The sequence below is a fragment of the Amblyomma mixtum genome, chromosome 4 (genome assembly GCF_055824585.1).
Source record: "Amblyomma mixtum isolate Tamu chromosome 4, ASM5582458v1, whole genome shotgun sequence".
Classification (NCBI taxonomy): Eukaryota; Metazoa; Arthropoda; class Arachnida; order Ixodida; family Ixodidae; genus Amblyomma; species Amblyomma mixtum.
The window spans coordinates 38,719,068-38,739,261 of record NC_143015.1 but is presented as its reverse complement, the minus strand read 5'-3'; the positions used below and the strand labels follow the sequence as shown (position 1 = coordinate 38,739,261).

General features: G+C 47.8%; 1 pseudogene; it reads left to right on the top strand.

The window, feature by feature from the left end:
- The first annotated feature begins 4,633 nt into the window (after positions 1-4,633).
- LOC149346274 (uncharacterized) lies at positions 4,634-9,401 on the top strand (annotated as a pseudogene).
- Positions 9,402-20,194: the final 10,793 nt, after the last annotated feature.

The window sequence follows — 20,194 nt, the reverse complement described above, 5'->3', positions numbered from 1 at the left end:
CGATTGTTATCGGGTTCCATTCGATATTTGCGCACTCATAACTACGTACGCATCAGTACACAAAGACACTTCACGAGGTCAAAGACCACAACGCATTCACTAGGTCCACTTTTATTCAGTTAATTCGCACCAGCGAGCCTCAAATACCGAAAACTGACGGTGAGCAAGAACAACGATTTGTAGATGTGTCCAGGGCTATCACGCTTTCCAAAGCTGATTATAAGATTTTCGCTATAGTCCTCTGAAATCGGCTACAGCTCGCAACATATACTTTGACTTTATCAAACATGTCGCTTGAGGGGCCGCTCAATACAGTCTAATCTATATGTACCACGCCCGGTGTTTCAGTATTGCAGAGACGCTCATGAACAATTACCACTGCTGCAAATTTAACTGTCCAAGGCGTTTTATTGGGTGTCCCATTCATTCCGCTTTTCTCTTTTAAATCAAGTCAATCTTGCTTCGCTTCTTTTCTACTGTGATACTCTTTTGTTACGAAAACTGTTCCGCGAGCTTGATTGTTAATGTCTGTCTCTGACAACCGGTCTGAATTCATTGCACTGAGAAACAGGGTTGCTCCCTGTCCCCGCTCCTGTTCGCACTATACTTGGGGCTACTTAGTCAAAGTGTTACAAACAGTGCAGCCATCCGTGGTCTTCGTATTATGGGTCACGAAATGAAGGCATCAGCCTATGCGGAAGACCTCGCGTTTCTCGCCACTCAAATTTAGTATCTACTGCAAATTATTCATTCACCATGTAGAATAAATACCATGTAAGAAAAAAAGAGTCGTGGCAGAGTGCCAGATTCCATTTCCGGACGCCGAGGCGAACGGACGTGTGTGTCATGGGCTCCGTAGGAGCGGCTTCAGCAGCCCAGCAGGGCCGCGGTAACAGGATTTCTGGCTCAGATGACCGATAACAGGATTTCTGGCTCCGATGACCGGGATTATCAAGTGCTTTTGCCTCAGCTACCTACAGGGCGAGTTGTTTTAAACACTCTTTTTTTGCATGCCGATGTGCGTGAAAGGCCATATCGTGTGGAAGACTTCCGTGACACACTGGCTAGCCTAGGCCTGCGGTCTGAAGTAATCGCCCTGGGGGCGTATCAGATGAGTCATGTGTGGGCTTTATCCTTCAAAAACGGAGACGGCGTGCAAAAGCTTTTGGCTTTGAAGGAATTGATTTTGAAGGAAAGGCGCTGCGTTGTGATAGACCCTAACAACCGAGCCTTGCGTATCAAGCTTCACTGGATGCTTCACAACGTACTGGACGACGACATACGTGTGGCGCTCTTGCCGTACGGAAGAGTGACGGACGTCTCCCGGGAACGGTGGCGTGCTCAAGGTGTGCAAGACAAAGCGTCCTCGACGCGCTTGGTGGCCTTAAATTTGAAGACGGGCGTGACGGTGGACGACTTGCCACATCAGATCCGTGTTGCAGGTGAACTGGCGCTTGTGGTGGTGCCCGGCAGGGCCCCGCTATGCTTGCGCTGTCGCAATACCGGCCACATTCGACGTGACTGCCGCGTGCCACGCTGCGCACTATGCCACCAATACGGCCACGGAGAAGAGCAGTGCGAGAAGACATATGCCTCTGTCACGCAGAAAGCTACGAGGGAATTAGACGTCAACGACCTGTTGATGGATGAAGCCGAAGTTGAGGAATCTTTGAAAAGAGCAGAGGAGAAGAGTGGCGAGGACGCGAAATCTCCAGAACAGAAGTCCGGAGATGACCACAAGGCCAAGGCCAGTGATTCTGCGTCTCCCACTACTTCTAAACCGGAGCACGCTACGTCGAACGCGTCTGCGGGTGCAAGCTCTCTAAGCTCGCACGGCGGAACAGTTCCAACAGACGATGCTGAGGCAATGGACGCGAGCGAGAAAGGCACAAGTGTGGTGGTGAAGAGAACTCATGATGAGTTGGCTACCCAGGATGGACAACCAAACGAGTCGAATAACGATGAACCCCCGCCAAAGACGCCGGGGGTGCGACGGGCGACGCTACGCCCGAAACCGAACATCCCACCGGATAGAAGTTCGGCGGTGACGCCCACTTAGCGGAGAAGCTTGGTGCCGTCGAAGGTGCCGGACTTCTTCTGATTCGAAATGGAAGAGACAACGGAAACTTCGAGCAATACATTCGAGGTACGATGAAGATTTCACTGGACTTGGTTATACTGTGTCATTTTGTAATTTTTCACCTTAGAATTGATAGAACAGTGCCAGTAATGTTTGTAATGACACCATTCGTATCTTTCTGCTTGATTTACTTGATTCAAAATGGCGAATAACTTAAATTCTTCCCTACGCATAGCGACAATTAATGTCAGAGGCTTAGCTGCAAGACGACGGCAATACCAGCTTAGCCGCCTTTGCATGGAAAACGAGCTAGACCTAATTGCTGTACAAGAAACAAAGGTGGAAGAACAAGAGAAGACTGATCGTATGGTGTCACCTTTCACAATGTGTTATAATGTCTGTGTATGCCATGCCGTAGGAAGATCCGCCGGCTGTGCTGTATTGATACGCAAAAGTGTGGGGATTATTGAGGAAATGATTACTGTGTCTGAAAATGGTCGCCTCATCGTCTTGGACTTTTCGTTGACGGGGGAAAAGTGGCGTCTGGTTTGTGTCTATGCCCCCAACAATGTCAATGAGAGATGTATTTTCTTTGAGCAACTTAATCAGTATCTGTCTTGTGAAAGAAATGTTATTCTGCTGGGAGACTTTAATTCTGTATGCTTTTCGGAGGATAGAACGAAAGTGGCCGACGTACATGATCGAAGCGCCGACTTACTTAGGTCCTTGGTGGATGACTATAACTTGGAGGATGTAGGTCACACAATAACAAGCGGCGGGCGGCCACAATTCACTCACGCCCAGCAAGGGAGTCAAGCAAGGCTTGACAGAGTTTACGTGTCCCTAGCTCTAATCCCCCACTGCAATAGCTACAATGTTATACCTGTTTCATTCTCTGATCACAGCCTCGTAAGTTTCGTCATTGGCAATAAGCAAAAGCAGCCACGATTTAACTGGCACCTGTGGAAGTTGAACGCTAAATTGCTCAATGATGAACCCTTTGTTAAAGGAGTTGAAGGAAAACTAGGGCGGCTAGTGAATGATGAGCCCGAAAATTACTCGGCTGCCTGGGAACAATTTAAAAATGAAGTAAAAATGGCTGCGATTGAAAGAGCAAGCATCAAGAGTCGAAATGAGATGAAGAATGAGAAAGCTCTGCAGCGCCAGCTAGAATAGTTGTTAAACGCTCTAAGTTTGGAGCCTGAAAAAGTGGCAGACGAAATAAGAAAAACCAAAAGTGAACTTGAGATGATAGACAATGAAAGATATAAGGCAGCTATGATTCGTGCACGAGGCGAACGATTATGGCTTGGGGAAGCACCGAATAAACGCACTCTTACTGACGAGAAAAGGTATGCATCAAAAAATGAAGTCAAACAGATCCGTTATAAGAACGAGGTGACGGGTGAGCAGGAAAAGATAGAGCAGGCGTTCGTGGAATATTATCGCGAGTTGTTTAGCAACGTTACTCGTGTCAGCGACACTTTCATCACGGAATTCATGACCAGTATGCCAAAGATAGCAGATGACGTCAGAGACAGTCTGAGAAAGAGATAAGTGTCCGCGAAATCGAGGCCGCTATCGGCGAACTGCCGGCAGGAAAGTCCCCTTGACCAGATGGCTTAGGAGCCACATTTTACAAAGCGTTCGCCCATCAACTAGCATATGTGTTGCATCGCGTTATCAATGAGGCGTATAAAACAAGGCGGGTGCCACCGTCCTTCAGAGCTGCTCATATCGTCTTGATTCCTAAGACGGATGATCGTGACAAGCTGCTGTCAGTAGGTTCATACAGGCCTATCAGCCTTACGAACACCGATTACAAAATGTTTATGAAAGTGCTCGCGAAGCGGGTGCAAGGTGTGATCAAGCACTTAGTTCGGCCGCATCAAACATGCGGCATCAAAGGTAGAACAATCTTCACGAACACTCACGTAGCCAGAAATGTGTTAGAATGCTGCGACGACATGGACGGCCAAGTTGTCATGTTGCAACTCTATTTGGCGAAAGCTTTCGACAGAGTGTCACACGAAATCCTCTTCTGCATATTGAAGCATGCAAATGTAGGCAGCACAATTTTAGTCGGTGTAATGATGGCCTATCACGATTGTTGTACCCAGCTCATAATAAATAAGTCACTAACGGAAAGGGTTCTAGTGCAATCTTCAGTAAGACAAGGATGTCCACTGTCTCCTCTTCTGTTTGCTATATATGTCGAACCCTTTTGTTTAGCAGTGATTCGTCAAACAGCAATACGAGGTTTCAGAATGCATTCTACTCAGGTAAAACTGTTGGCGTACGCTGACGACATAGCCGTATTCTGTCAAGATCGCGAGTGTGTTGGAAGTGGTCAACTTCGCTAAGGCTTTCTGTAAGCTGACGGGCTCAGAGATAAACTGGGAAAAAAGTGTTGGTATATGGCATGGTAACTGGGACATCAAGCCAGAAAGGTTTGCTTGTACGACATGGACAGGCACACCTACGACGTATCTTGGTGTGCCATTCGTGCACTATCAGGAACCCGCAAGGTACTGGAGTGATGGAACGGAGAGAATGAAGGACAGGACGGGAGACTGGCAGGGTCGCGGCCTTTCAATGTTTGAGCGTGCCTCTGCTTGCAATTTGTTCTTGATTGCCAAAATTTGGTATGTGTTGCAAGTGTTGTGTATGACCCGCGCAAATGTGCAGAAAATGCATCGGGTTTTTGCTGTGTTCATATGGGGCTCAACTTGGGAGAGGGTGAGTCGTACAAACCTTTTCCGCTCAGTCCGCGATGGAGGCCTGGGTCTTTCTCATTTGTTTATTAGGGAGATTGTGTCACGTTTCTTTTTTTCTGCGCGACCAAAGCGACAGTTTCTTGCGCACAGTCATACAAGTTCGACTTGCGAAAGCGCTTCCTTAATTTATTGTGACTACAAGTGATATAAGATGTCGCCGTGTGACTGGTTACTTCCATGAAATTGTTATTTCCCTCCGCATGTTACATTCAAGGTTTTCCATGGATTACCTATGCTCTGTTACAAAAAAGCAACTGTATGCAGACTGAATTGAAAATCTACTGCCGACACCAATGTACAGGTCTGTTTACTGTGGGGGCCCAGGAAAGGACGTTTTAAAACGGGTTAAAAAAATGCCGGTAAGACCTTCAGTCAAATCTTTTTTCTTTAAGCTGCACACGAACACACTACCCGTAAAAGCATGGCTAGATCAGAAAGGGATATTTGTACCATGGACAATTAACTGCTTACACTGCAAAAAACCAGAAACTATTTGTCGTGTCCGGTCGCTGTGTTGAATGCAGCGAAAGACGCACACGGTACTTTTAGACTTCGTTTATTTAAAGCCGATGAGGGTGCGACCAGCGTCGACCGAGGCAGGAGCCGAACTGGCCGCCCGAAGAAAGGAGGGAGTGGAGAAGCGTCCACGGAAGGGAGTGGCTTCCCAGAACAGGAGGAGGGTGCGGGGGCGCACCGTGGGGGGGCATCCGGCGACAGCGTGCGACGAAGGGCAAGCGGTCGTTAGGAGGAGGATTGAGTGGTCGTTAGGAGGAGGATGCGAACTGTCGTTAGGAGGGGAATGCGAGTGGTCGTTAGGAGGGGGCGCACACACACAAAAGCAATAAGGGGACACAACACTTCCTTCCCCCTTAGAAAGTTGCCTGGTATCGTGCAGGGGGTCGGCGCTCACGCGTGGAGGCGCGCTGGCTTTGTGCGCTCGGGGGAGAAACACTTGTAGGCTGGCTGTTGTTCGCTGTGTCTCCTGGGTCTGTCCTGGGCGAAGTCTCTTCTTCCGGGAAGAGGTGCCAGGCTATGTGGGAAGATCGTGCACGTGTTCTCTCCGCTGGCGGACAGCTCTCAGACGGCGTCGTAAATCTACGCAGCTGGTTGAGATGTCGGCGTGCTACTGTGCCATGTATGTTGACGAGCCAAGAGCGCAGGCCTATGCGTCTGACAATTGTAGCTTCCTCCCAGCGTGGCTTTTTCAGAAACTGTCGGGCGAGGACGCGCTGCCCCTCATTAAGCGTGCCGCAGCGCGGAATTGCTTTTTCTTCCCGGAACGTCTCTGCCTTTGGCTCGGGGAGGATGGCTGTGAGCTGGGTTCGCATTTCACGCTCGAACATCATTTTCGAGGGGGTCTCGCCTGTTGTGCTCTGAACCGTCGTGTGCTGCTTGAAGAGAAAGCGCGCAAGGCGGCGCTGCAGCGAGCCTGTCTGATCTCTTTCAAGGGCGCGTTTTAGCTCGGCTACGTAGCGCTCGGCTTGTCCGTTTGTCGCTGGGTGGTAGGGGGCCGATGTAACTGAGGAGATCCCGTTGTCGCGATAAAACTTGAGAATCTCCGCAGACACAAAAACGGTGTTCCGTTGTCCGACACTACCTTGCGCGGCAGGCCGAACGTTGCAAATAGTGATCGGAGGTTGTCAATGACTGCTGCCGAAGTCGTCTGTCCCATTTGCCTTATCTCAAGCCACTTTGTGTAGGCATCTACGACCACAAGGAAAGTGCAGCCCTCAATTGGTCCTGCAAAATCAATGTGCAGTGTGTGCCATGGTGTGTCTGGCTTTTCCCATTCTGGGACAGGAGCTTTCGGCGGGGCGCTCCGGCTGCTCTGGCAAGGCTTGCATTCTCGCACCACTGTTTCGATGTCGTTGTCAATGCCAGGCCACCACATGTAGCTTCTGGCACACTTTTTCATTGCAACGATGCCCCGATGTCCGGCGTGGATGAGAGACATAGCTTGTGCGCGTAGTTCTCTCGGCATCACAACTCGGGACCCAAATATGATGCAGCCGCGATGGGTGCTCAACTCTGTAGCTCGCCTGCGGTAAGCGTCGAAGTTGTCCCCTTTGAGTTTATGCACGTTGCCTTGTTGAACAGCTGTGTAAACTAGCCGGAGAGCTGCGCACTTCTGCGTAGATGCTGCAACTGTGCCTGCTGTAAGCGGAGGTTCTGGCAGTGCTTCGAACATCAGAACGTCTCCTGGTGGAAATGGTTCGTCAACAGTTGCGTCTAGTGGCAGACGGCTTAGCGCATCGGCGTTTTGATGTTTACTCCCATTGCGGTAGACCAGAGCGTAGTCGTACGCTGAGAGTTTGATGGAATGCTGCGTCGGCTCGATGACACCTTGCTGCTCCAGTTTGTCCAACTCTTTTTCAACTGAATCTCGGAGAGCAAACGGCACCGGCCTGGCCTTCAGAAATTTGGGTTGCGCGTTGTCCAACAACTCCAGTGTGACCGGGGGCCCTTCGTTTCCTGGAATCTCTTCCGAGAATACTCTTTCGTATTTCTCTTGCAGTTGCTCAACCATGTTCTGGCTCGGCGTCTGGTGTATGTCGCATATCATCACGCCTAGTGGAGAAAACCAATTTCTCCCTAGAAGGCTTGATCCTGTGCCCTTCACAACAAGCAGAGGTAGCGTATGGGTCTGGCCGTTGTAGTTAACCTGCACGTTGGCAGAGCCCAATAGTGGCAGATTCTGTCCTGACCACGTTCGCAGGTGCGTGTCGTCTTGTTGCAGGGCTGGTGCGTCAGATGGCCATGAAGTTCGGAACGTGTCCTCACTGATCAGAGTACAGGCTGCGCCGGAGTCCACCTCGAACTTAATCAGCTGGTGATGTACGCTTACTTCTGTAAAAATCTTCGGTCGCGTGCCGAGATTCATGGTGTTCAGGTCGTACAACACAGATGGTGTTGCTGATGTTGTTCCATGGAGATCAGATAGCGGCGTATTCTCTGAGGCGTTGACGCTGTGATTAGGCTGGGAAGGTGATTTTATCTTGGCAAGTCTCCGTTTCGTAATGCATGCTCTTTCGATATGCCCTCGCTTGTGGCAAAAATTACACGTGGCTGACTGGAATCGACATCCCTGGGGGTTGTGTTGGTCGTCACACCGCCAGCAGCGTTGTGCCTTTTTGACCGATTTTACAACAACAGAAGGCTTGCGCACCTGGTTGCTTGTCTGGTGTACCGGCTCGGTGTTCCGGCGAATCCCTCTCTGCTGGTGACCGGCGCTCTCCGCTCGAACGGCGATGTCGTAAGCTTTGCTGAATGTGAGGTCCTTCTCAGCGAACAGGCGCTGCTGCAGTGACTCGTCACTCAGTCCGCACACAAATCTGTCGCGTAACATCACGTCCAAGGGAAGCATGGTGGTGTTAGCAGAAGAAGCTGCGTCTCCCTCCTGCCCGGTAGCTGTTGTCGACAGCGTTCCAAAATTGCAGTCGGCAGCGAGCTTCTTGAGCGCGGCTACGTAGGCGCTCACAGTTTCTCCTCCCAGTTGATCTCGTCGTTGGAAGCGAGCCCGGCTGTAGACCTCGGATGGCCTTGGGTCGTAGTGCTTTTGCAGCGCTTTTACGATGTCGTCGTAAGACACTGCCGCTGGTGTGCTTGGCTGAATAAGGGCGCAGACAGTATCGTAGGTCTGCTCCCCGCACAGCGTCAGCAGGTTGGCCCTCTTCAAGGCTGGGTCTGTGATGTTGTTAGCTTCAAAGTAGAACTGAAGGCGTCCAACCCACGGTGACCACGATGAGCCGTTGAACTCTGGTATCTGATTGGGAAACCCTCGCGTAGCCATGGCTTGTCAATAGCGTTGCGTAGCGCGGGTCGAATCCACTTTCTCGTCGCCACTGTCGTGTCCGGTCGCTGTGTTGAATGCAGCGAAAGACGCACACGGTACTTTTAGACTTCGTTTATTTAAAGCCGATGAGGGTGCGACCAGCGTCGACCGAGGCAGGAGCCGAACTGGCCGCCCGAAGAAAGGAGGGAGTGGAGAAGCGTCCACGGAAGGGAGTGGCTTCCCAGAACAGGAGGAGGGTGCGGGGGCGCACCGTGGGGGGGCATCCGGCGACAGCGTGCGACGAAGGGCAAGCGGTCGTTAGGAGGAGGATTGAGTGGTCGTTAGGAGGAGGATGCGAACTGTCGTTAGGAGGGGAATGCGAGTGGTCGTTAGGAGGGGGCGCACACACACAAAAGCAATAAGGGGACACAACACTATTGAACACGTATTTATTGACTGTTGGGACCCTATATTCCATTGGGACATACTGCAGCGAACTCTAAAGAAACAACTTCCAATAACGCCATATGGGATCCGGTTCCTCCCAGTCAAGTGTGATGAAGGCATTCCCTTTGATATGTTCATGCTACTGGGCCTCCACAGTCTGTGGCAAACCAGAATGGCAGTCCGCCATGCAGATGTTAATGTTCGGTCTGTACGCGAAAATTTTATTCAGCATATGGTCTACATGAGAAAAGTCTATCAGGCGTTACCCGAACCCCCTGAGTGGATTAATGTATTTGATGGAATGGTGTGTCTGAAGAAATTTTGACTGTATTCCGCCAACCGAAGTCAGGCTGGTGTGTTTTGACTGTATATTGGGTGTCATGACACCGGTAATAAAGAAAAAAAAAGTCGTGGCAGAGTGCCAGCTTCTCCGTCTGGAACGCCGGTAGCCCGGGTTCAATTCCCACCTAGTCTCCAAGTTTCTTTTGCTATTCTTTTCTTTTCTTGTAATTTACAGTTCCTGTGGACATTTCAGTTAACAGTCTCTGTCTACAACTTTCTTTGAAGCCATTCATGAGCCACTAAAGGGTTTCGCCTCAAAACCAACAGTCTGCGATGGTGCGCCGAAATTTGAATGACGGAACGCATCAGGAAATGAAGCTGCTCTCTTCACGCCTGCTAGACTTTTTTTTGTCTTTTACTATTGTAAAGAAATAATGGCAAGTTCTCTCAAATGTCCCACTTCATGTTCGGCCTAGGGTTGATCGCTTTTCTCCGAACATATTGCACTGAATTTGTGAAGAACCGAACTGCAATGCATTTCGTGCACAAAAGGATCACTCAGACGCCATCTGCGCTCTATTCCTACCTTACCGAGTGTTGTTATAATGCTGCCAGCTTTTCATACCTATGTCGAGGTTGTTTGGACCACCAAAAGTTGTTCATGATAATTACTGCAGTCGGCTCTATACATTTTGAGCATCTCTTCAAGGATGGACTTTAGGTCCCATAGAGAAGGTGATACCGCGAAAGAGGCTGTGGGACTAGCGTGGTATTTTTACAGACGGTCGTAGCCTCTATGGTTAAGCTGATAAGCCTATGACTGGGCTTTTTTGTGGATAAAAAGGGAAATGGCCAGCGCAAGGCCATTAAGTTCAATTGCCATTTTAAACACCTTGGAAGCAACTGCCACGGGTGACGTCGCTTTTATTGAAGAGGCGTCATTTTCTTTGTATTTAAATGAAAGAGCAGAGACAGCTGCCTGACGGCAAAAAAAAACTAACCCTATAAAACGAAATATTTGTTACTTTTCTATTGCATGAGAGGACGTAGCTTCCGAAATACCAATTGCACCGTAGTGCACTACCACCAATTTGTGTGGGCCTCCAATTGTTGAAGGTACCTGCTTATACATGCCAAATGTCTATCGACTTGAGCCGCTCTGGAGCATATTCAAATTGCTTTCCGCAGGAAAACAATACTTTTCTGAATCTTGTACATACACAAATAAAAAACAAATACAGCAGTTGGAGGCATCCCGGGCAGTCTCTAAAATATGTGTTGCTCTTTGTTTCCATGAGAACAACAATGATTATCAAACTTAGCACTTCATCTAAAAAGGAATCTATCATCATTCGCGCATCTTTTCACTCAGCGTGCACAGAACTTCAGAAGCACTTCAGATGGAAGGATCTCTCACGATCGATGTTGAAATTTTTGGGGTCACGGTGTCAAACAACGCATGTCACGGCGGCAAGACGCGCGCCCTTTCTTGTCCATGCGGCGACACTCAACGCTCAGATCGGCACGGATAGCTCCATATAGATTGAACGGGACTACAATTGCTTAAATTATGTGCTGCACACCTAGTAACGCTGTAGCTTAGAAAGCAGAGGAGAGGCATGCTACTGTTCTTGTAATGGGAAGGTTCACTTGAAGAAGTGTTGTCAGAGCTTATAGCTTTCCTCCTTGTAAAAAAAAAAACAGCTTTGTGCAAGTTACGTGATCAGATTTGCGTTCCCGGGATATACCCGCTCTCAGCGCCTCATAGGCACGTCATAGGGGAAGCAACCATTTCTATAAAAAGAGTTGTATAAACGAGGCTGCCGCTGCTCGAACATTTCAGGTTATGGGTCTGGCAAACATACTTTGGAAGTATTTCATTGCTGTTAACATGTTCGCTCTAATCCCGCCTACCGTAGCTGATATCGGCTCAGTGTTTTTTAGTGTCATGGCTGCATCAAACTTCAGCTCGCTTCAGTCAGTCGTCTTGTACTCTGCCCCGGATAAGCAAAGGCTCTTCGCGCGAGTAAAGGACTTCCCGACTGCCGTAAAATTTTTCAGTCTAGACGGGCCTGGAATGGAGTGCGAATTTCCTTTGTTCGATGAAGAGAAGTGTGATGCACGGAACCTTCCTTTTATAGCGGTGCAAAAAGCGGTGTTTGTACCCTACTTCTCAAGCATGAGCATGCCGCATAAGAACCGGATCGGTGAATTATCTCTGCAACCAAAGTATCGCTTTTTCATTACTTCTGAGTCGCGGCACGAAGAAACCCTGCGCGCTTTCTCCTTAGGGCTTTGTCAGGTTGTGAGCGTGAGCTCTACGGACATCAATGCCCCAAAAGACCGTTTTCGGAATTGCGGGACCCGGGAGATTGTTCAGGCTTCCAAGCTTTTCGCTCACGATCGGGGCTCCGAACAGGTTTTTCCTCAAGGCCACAGGTACAAGGCATCGGTCCACCTTTTGCCATATGTCAGCTCTAACATCGCGCACCTCAACCAAACGCCCGAGATGTTAGCGCTGCTGGACGCCTACCGAGCCTTGAACAACACACTTGAATTCCACAAAGCGAAAGGCCTTACAGGATTGATCGCTAAGTCCATAGATATTGTCATTATGCCGATTCGCAGCACCCTCCTAAAATGGGGACACTTTTTCGAATATGCGCACTATTCGCCCTCTCGCTTGTGTTTCTTTGCAAGCCGCCGAACAGCAGTTAAGTTAGCGTTTATTGACTCGTGGCAGTCACTCGGGTGGTTCTTGGTCTCTTTGCTCGCATCTGGAACTGCGGTGGCCATTTTCTTGCGCATTCGCAGCCGCTTCCTGTTCAGGAGAAGTACCCACGCACTGCATCGTGAGATTCTATTTTTGGTGTGCACGTTTCTGGGCAGAAGCCCTGCCATATCTTCCCGTACTGCTTCTACCTACCGAAGCATGGCCACCGCCTTCTGGTGCCTGTCTATGATGTGCCTGGGGAGCTACGTGCAGACGAGTATCACCGCCATTCGCTCCGTACCCAGCGCCTCACGCCACGTCAAGAGTTTTGGGGAACTTGAGAAATACGTGAAGAAATGTGCGATGGTTCCCTGTATTACCACGGACTGGTCATTCATTTCACTTTTTACGGAATCAGATGAAGAGGTCCTAAACTACTTTCACTCGATTGGAGAGGCTCTGCGACGTTGCCCAAAAGCCTCCACTTTGAATGAACAAGAGTCTTACTGCCTCGAAAGAGCGCGAGAAGGGACCCACGTGGCTTTCTCTGCGACTTGCAGCGACGAAGAGATGGCCTCAGCCTCGCAGTGGGATCTCGCTGCCAGCGACAATCGCTGCAGCATCACGCAAGTGGCTCCAATTCATATATTACACCCGTTCAGGTGCGTATGTATTTATTCTATTCGTAAATCCAGTGTAGATGCCTTGTTCTATTTTTCTGGCTCGTCCGTGTTATTCTAATTTAAAGGTGAAGTGGCTTGCAAATACAGAAACCAAACCAGAAAATCAGTGTGAACGTAAACTGGAGAAAAAATGTGGAGTAAAGCTGGCGTTATTTAGTTTTATGCAGTTGAAAATTTGCCGAGCTCACCGAGAAGATATCCTATACAGCGTAACGTTTATTGGGCGTGCTATTTTCCACAGTCATCAATCGCCAATAAACCTTCGTTTCCTGACTTCGAGAGAAGTCTGACCTCATTACACATCTTGCTGCTTCCTCAAACATAACCTCATCTTATGATTCAACAGCTTATGAGAGCCCAAGTCCTTGTTAAATGTGACCTTTTAGTTGTGCAGATGTAAAGGCTTCATACTTTTAGCTTATTTACAATAAAGCAATTGCTAAACACAATAAACGCGATTTATTTCACTCAAATGATTCGCTGTAACGCGAACAAACAGAATATGCCGATGCTCCTACGTGTGGGTGGGTCAGGTTCCTGGACTGCTCCTTTGCCCTTGGATATATCAAATATGGAGACGATGTCCTCATTTCAAAGGGACCGACACTTTTTAAATAATGCAGCCTACATTTTTCTATCAATGTTCTTTTTAGGACTGTATTTTGGGTACAAGGTAAGCGTTCCGCCAATTGTTAGAGGCGCGTAGCATGCGGCATTACCATTCCCGTTCTGGGTGAAGACGGGGACAAGTTTTGTACACAAAACGCCAGCAGTCACCGAAACGATGAAAAGGACATGTGAATTGTTTTTTGAATTTGTGCAGTTTGATGTTCAATGTTTGAATGGGTGAATGTCAACACCACTTAATGGTCAGTAGGTTAACGAGGCCCTCGGATCTGGAAGTCTCATGCCGTAGGTAACAAAGAAGGTTCTCGCACAGTGGCTGGTCTGATCTCTCAATCATGTTCCGCGTTGCGCATGCGCTGTTTTACTTGACGTCCTATGTGCACCGCTATGCGCGAATAATGCTCCCGAAAATAGAAAGTAAGGCATCCGGCTCATTAGCTGAATTTGTAGAGCACCACACGTTGCATGCGGAGGTAGTGCGTTTAGATGCAAGTTGGGAATGCATGGCCGTGTGATTGCGTTTTCTTCTTCTTTCTAATCAACATATTAGTTCGCCATCTGTTTTCACCTATTTTGAGAGGGATGTTTTAGATATGCCGCATAGAAGTGATCATGTGCCTGTCAGTATCAGCCTATCATCCTCACCGTCCGTTCTCGTGACCAAAACTCACTGTTCGAAGTTCCATGCAGCCGACTGTTCACTTTTCAGAGATACAGCGAGTCCGAAAAAATTTTCTCAGATGATCACTGTATAGACGAACTGAATGATATGTTCGCAACTTTTATAATCACTGCCGCACAGTTGTCGATTCCTCAATCCTCGGCAGTGGTGCGACAGATTCATAAAATTTGGCATTAAGAGTAATGTCGGGAAGCAAAAAGAAACGAAAGAAAGCCTGGGGCATTTTTCGTAGATACCCAACACATGAAAACCTTATAAATTTAAAAAAGGCGAGAGCCACAGCCAGGCATATTCGCAGCTGCGCTAAGACAGGTACATGCCAAAACTATACATATCCCACAAAAAGTTCAATCACATCGAATAAAATGCGGAAGCGAGTGCGTAAACTGAATGGTGGGTACTCCCCTTCACAGCGGCTTTTCTGACTGCCCCAGGTATACAAACAACTGCTCATTAGCAGGGAGACATACTAGCCGTATATGGCTAGCCTTTTCGGCGCTCTACAGGTCCTCTAACCATACACATTAATTTCTAACGTACGAAAACACAGCTGAAAAGCAAGTCGCCCTGTCAAGTGCCAGTTTAAACGAGCCTTACACCAACTTAATTACATTTGAATAAATACATAGGCAGCACCACACCCCGATGAAATACATTACGAAATGTTGGCCCACTTCTCTGAAGCTACCGTAGAGTCCCTCTTGAAATTTTGCAACAAAATATGAAAATTAGGAAAATTACCGCAAGCATGGAGTAAAGCTTTTATCGTGCCACTCCTGAAACCTGCAAAGCCGCTAACCTCTCTTGGTAGTTATAGACGGATAGCACTCACGAGTTTTCTGGCCAAATATTGTGAAAGCGTCTTTAATATTCGGTTAATTTTAGTCCGCGAATCCCGTCAGCTTTTGGACATCCACCAATATGAATTGAGGAAAGCATGCTCCGCAACTAAAACACAGTACGAGAAGCATTCATGCACAAACGACAGTCTGGCAGAATTTCTCGACTTGGAAAAGGCATATGATACCACGTCGAGGGTTAGGATTATTCGGGACATTGGTATCCGTGGCAGGATGCTTAACTTTCTGAAAGACTTTCTTTCGGACCGTCCATTTCAACTACGCCTAGGTTCTGCCCTTTCGGGAAAATTCATTCAGGAAATTGGGTACCAAAGGGGTGTATTCCAAGTACCCCGCTGTTTATAGTAAAAATGAATTCGATAGCAAAAATATTACCAAAGTTCATTTATTCTGCATATATGTGGATGGCCTTCAAAAAGCATCCACATCCTGCAGCCCGTCAACGTACCAAAGACAGACATAATTCACTTTAAACAGACGTGCGGTTTGGGCAGTCAGAAATGGGTTTAAGGTCTGTCCACAAAAAATAGTCGCTTTCTTTTCTCAGTCAAAAGAGGTTTGCAGACTGATCCCGCCCAGCACCTAAATTAAATTATACTTCGCGTAGAACAAGAACATACATTTTTAGGTATAATATTCGAGAAAAAACTCACATTCCTACCCGATATAAACACAGCGAAAAAGGAAGCCTCACAATCTCTGACCATACCCAAAGAGCTTTCAAGGAAGCGTTGGGGGTCTGATAGAGCATGCCTGTTCACATTTATGGCTCTTTCGCACGGCCATCCTTAGATTATGGATGTATTGTGTACGGTTATAAAGACCATCATACCTAAAAAAAAATTCAAGGGGCACTTTGGCTCTCTAAAATGCTGCAAGGCGAAAGCGTTTCCTGGCGCACTGTTTGTTTTTGTTTACTTCTTTATTTTTCATACTTTGTTTTTTTTTGCTCCTTTTCTTATTTTTATTGTTTTTTATTTTATTTTCACATCTTATTTCTATATTTTGTTTTTAGTTTTCTTTCTTTTCCTATTTTTATTTTTTAGTTTTCCTTTGCTTGACTTTATTTCTTTTTCATTTATGCGCCTTTATTCACGCTCCAACCTTGAGCCTTCGTGGCGGAGTGGTAGCGTCTCCGCTTCAAATGCCAAAGGCCCCGGTTGGATTCCCACCCTCGGCGCAGTTTCTTGTTAAGCAGTGACACCGAAAGGCGGACAAATCTGCCGACACGGCTGCCGACGCGTCTGCTAACGACAATATGAGGCATTAAAGGCCTTCGCCTTAAAATTAGATCAAGTGCATAACTCATGCCTCCGTCTCTCGTGCGGCGCATACAGAACATCTCCTATAGTGAGCCTGTATGCAGAAACAAATGTACTTACTCTTGAAGTTAGAGGAACAGCTCTGACTTGTGCATATGTCGTTAAAATGAGGTCTCCACCAAAACGCATCCGCTATCCACTTGTACCGAAGTGTCCTTCCTGAATAATATTCGACAACAAACCGCAAGGTACCAGGCCACTACTCTTGCGATTTGAAGATATGTGCCAGGTCTCGAAATACTCGACACATTACTTAGTGTAGCACAAAAGCGAGATCCGCTACCTCCGTGGTACCATTTTCCTGCAATGTGTGATGTCATTCTTAAACAGTCCCACAAAAAAAAACTCCACACGAACATATCATTCAGGAATTCCTTGCACTCGAAGAAAAATACCGGGACTTCGCGGACTTCTTACAGATGGCTCGAAAACAAATGTTTACGTCGGAAGTGCAGTGGTGCGAATGAATTTGGAGGAAATAGCACTACTTCCGCAGTGCGTGTGCATATTAACTACGGAAGGTTACGCACTCTCCGTGGCCATAGAAAAAATATTAAATGATAACCTCACAAACAGCATTATTTACACAGATTCCCTAAGCGGACTTAGAGCTCTTCGTTCTAGAAATGCGATCTCCTCGTTGCTTGGTGACACCATAAACAGCATAACAAGAGTCATAACTCAAGCTAAGCTCTGCTGGGCACCGAGTCATGTTGGAGTTTACATTTTTACATAAATGATTTGCCACTTAATGTTTCTTCTCGCTTACGTATTTTCGCTGATGACTGCATTATTTACAGACCAATTAACAGTACTGTAGACCACCTGGCCCTTCAAAATGACCTTAGCCTAATTCATAGTTGGTGTAACACCTGGTTAATGGCTTTAAATGTGTCAAAATGTCAGGTAATTTCTTTTAGTCGTAAGCGTGACAACTCACATTTTTTATACAACGTCAATAATAAAGAATTGTTACATACAGTATCGTATAAATATTTGGGTGTTCAACTAACCGAAAACCTCTCCTGGACAGACCGTATTGCAGCCGTTTGCGCAAAAGCTTCAAGGAAATTAGGTTACCTACGTCGTAATCTGGGTAATTCACCTTCCAACATCCGAAAATTGGCCTATCAAACATTTGTTCGTCCACAGCTCGAGTATGCATCATCCATTTGGTCCCCACATCCTACACACTTAATCGACATGCTTGAATCAGTCCAGAACCGAGCTGCCCGTTTCATTTCACGTAATTATAGCCATCACTCCAGGGTAACGCAAATGAAACTCGATCATTCCTCCCCGCAGGGAGGCGTCTGCAGCATGCAGACGTTGGTGAGTGGCGCCACCACGGGGTTAACCCGAGCATCCGCAGGGACATTCCCGCAGGGGGATGATGGTGAACAATGCGTCACCACGCACCCGAGCATCCGCGCTTAGCCGTGCGTGGCATCGCCGTGTCCGGGGAAAAGGGAATCCTGGTGGTTGAGCCGATGCCGAGCGTTTGGACCCTTAAGGCCCCTCGGCGGAGGCAACACACCACTTTGGCCCCAGCTTCCTGTAGACGGCACCTCCGGCCTGACCCGACCGGGGGAAATCGGCAGTCGCCTTTTCCTGTCCTCCCCTCTATCTTTCACTTTCCTATTCCCTTTCTTACAACTTTCCTGTATCCTCCTCTCTTCTTCATTTCTTCTCTTTTTCCTGGCGGCGAGGGTTAACCGTGTGTGACCAACTACCCTGGGTTGAGTCATATTAGGTTATAGTTAAGGTGTACAGCTGGCGTGGGCAGGACTTTCAAGTTCCTGTCGCGTCCCCTTGTTGGACTCCGTGGTGGGTGGCTGGCACCATGACCGAGAAACATCAATTTTTATGGCTCCCCCCCTTTCCAAACTTGATCGCTCTCTTAAAAGAGTGCGGAACGAAGCAGCAGACTTTTTCATGAAAAAGAAACCGACTTTCACTAAGTTCCATGTTATACACAGTAACTGTGAAGAAAAGCAAGCCCGAATCATATCCCCATTTCTTGTTACCAAATGCCTAACAGATACCTTAGGGCCTGGCTACAAGGTATCCAAAATGTCCAGCGGCGACCTACTCCTCGAACTACGCGAGAGCATCCAGTGCTCGAAACTTGCAAACATTGCTTCTATAGGGGACATCTCTGTCTCCGTGACTCCCCACCGATCCCTCAACTCAGTCAAAGGCGTTATCTCAGAGGCTGACTTTATCCACCTCACAGAAACAGAAATGCTTCAAGGACTCTCCGACCAAAATGTAATTGACGTCCACAGGATCAAAATCCGCAAGGATAACAAGGAAATAGACACTAAACACATGGTCCTTACATTTAACACCAGCACCTTACCCGAAACAATCGAAGTAGGATACCTGAAAGTCAACGTAAGACACTACATACCCAATCCCCGTCGCTGTTTCAATTGCCAGAAGTTTGGCCATGGCTCACAAAGCTGCCGCGGCCGCAAAACCTGCGCGAAATGCGCATCAAAGGACCACCAGTCTGAGGAATGCGACGCAGCACTACGCTGCGCAAACTGCGAAGGCGACCACGCTGCGTACTCCAGGGCGCGTCCGTCCTGGAAAAAGGAAAAAGAAATCATCACCATTAAGCCCAAAGAAAACATTTCATTCAAAGAAGCCAGAAGGCGTTTTGCACTTAACAACACATTCTCCTTCACAGCGAAACCAAACTTCGCTGATGTGGTGCGCAGGGGCGTAGCACCACACAGCACTCCGGCACCTGCCGCGGCCACTTCCACCGCGCCTGTGGCAGTGCCATCCACGCCCCAGGCAGAGACAGCGAAAGCTGCTCTGCCAACTACAAGCCAGGGAGTGCCGGCCCGCGGGTCAACACCCCGCAGGACTTCCCCCCGTCGGGGGAGGCCCGACACCCACACACCTGCGGAATCTCCGCGGTCGTCCAGCACCTCTTGCGAGGTGATGGACCAAACTCCCAGCCCGCCTGCTTTACAGCGGCGGAACAGCTCTCTTGAGCGCAAAAAAGGCAGGGCCACCATAACGGCCCCAGAACATAAGTAAACTCTCAATCGTTCCTATCCCAAACATAAATATGGCTTTCCTAGTTCAGTGGAACTGTAGAGGAATGTTGAGGAACTACAATGACATAAAAGATATCCTAGGGTCAATCTCGCCCGTAGTCTTATGTCTTCAAGAAACAAATCTAGGTCCACAACATACAAATATCCTGAAACATTATAAAACTTTTAGACGCGATCGTGAGCAGGCAAATATACTATCTCGAGGCGTTGCGATCGTCGTGCAAAGCGGCGTCCCTGCTCGAGAAGTCACACTCAAAACAAAACTTGAAGCCGTCGCGGTCAGTGTCGTCAGCCATAAAACAATTTCTATCTGTTCTGTATATATTCCTCCACATTTTACATTAACAGTCCACGATTTACAAGAACTTATCAATGAACTTCCAGAACCGTATCTAGTAGTTGGAGACTTCAACGCTCACTCCCCTTTTTGGGGAAGCGAGCGCTGTGACTCTAGAGGTCAAATAATAGAAGATTTTATCATCACAAACAATGTATGTCTTTTAAATACAGGAAAAGCCACCTACTGCTCCCCTACCTCGGAAAAAATGTCCTTTTTAGATTTGTCATTTAGCTCACCTTCTGTTTTTAATGATTTTAAATGGGATATCATTGATAACCCATATGGCAGTGACCACCTCCCTATACTAATCACTTTAACATCCCCACCGGAAATAATCCCCACAAGGCTACGGCGCTGGAAGCTTCATCTTGCCGACTGGTCACTTTTTAGAGCAAAGGCAAATTTAGAAAATATACTTTTAGATAATCTCTCCATCGACCAGATAAATGAAAAGTTCACTAATTGTATCATATCTGCCGCCCTCACAGCTATTCCACAGTCGTCAGGTGTGGTGCAACAAAATCATAAAATATGG